Source organism: Rhinichthys klamathensis, unplaced genomic scaffold, assembly GCF_029890125.1.
Source record: "Rhinichthys klamathensis goyatoka isolate OS25496 unplaced genomic scaffold, OSU_Roscu_1.1 h1tg000161l_1, whole genome shotgun sequence".
Taxonomy (NCBI): domain Eukaryota; kingdom Metazoa; phylum Chordata; class Actinopteri; order Cypriniformes; family Leuciscidae; genus Rhinichthys; species Rhinichthys klamathensis.
In genome coordinates this window covers 3,751,461-3,752,496 of record NW_026606695.1, presented here as the reverse complement: position 1 = coordinate 3,752,496, position 1,036 = coordinate 3,751,461, and positions in this window count along the sequence as shown.

Genomic DNA, 1,036 nt, shown 5'->3' with positions numbered 1-1,036 from the left:
AGTGACTCCGCCTCTCCGCATGACCTAAACATTCGCCAACTGTTTTTTTTATTATTATTATTAAAGAATATGTCATCATTACAATCAAATAAATAAACATGGCAAATGTTATTTTATTTAGGTAAAACGCTACTCTTTTTCAAACTACTATATGCATTCTATATTTTATTCCTTTTTTTAGTCAGAGTGCAATAACATTTAGGTTACATTTGATAACCTATAATTAATAAATAATTGCATGTACAAATTAACCATACAAATTTTGGAAGCATATTTTAAAGAGTCCATAATTTACCCACTAGTTTCACATGTTAGAAATACAGAGTTGGGGTTTCTATTTGTACATTTACATACACACTTATATATTTGTGTGTATAAATATAAATATATACACACACACACAAGTTTAAAATCAACAAAGTAGTTCAAAAGACTGCTCTTTAATATTTTTGGACAGTTACTATGGAGGACCAGGAGTGCCACTTAAAAATAAATAAATTTGTCCATTTAAAAGTGATGTATTTATATTTTATGTTTGAATTATTAAATTGATATATTGAATCTTCATTCTATTTTTGAGTGGCACTCCTGGTCCTCCATAAGTTACCACACTTTTCCCCCCAACTAATCAGTTTTCTGCTCAAAAAGAAAAATACAAATAGAAAAGTCATAGCAATAACTTTTTGAAAAAGGACTCCATTATTATTATTATGCATTTTCTGAATTTGCTTGTTTTTTTTAAATGTAAGTTGCTAACAAATAGCTAATGAACAACTGGATGTGAAATTACATGCTTGAGAAATATAATAACTTAAATCCATAAATTAAATAGCAACTTGTTTGGAATAAAACAATTTAAGATTAAATAATATTAGATATTGTGAACATAAGGAATAGTTTGAATAATGACAGGATTCATAGAATGTTCAAATGTGAATCTTTTATGTAGTAAATTGTACAATACTAAAGAATGCAATAAAGATTTATTTTTTTTACATTGTGCAAAACATTCAAAAGCATAAAAACTGTGATTTTG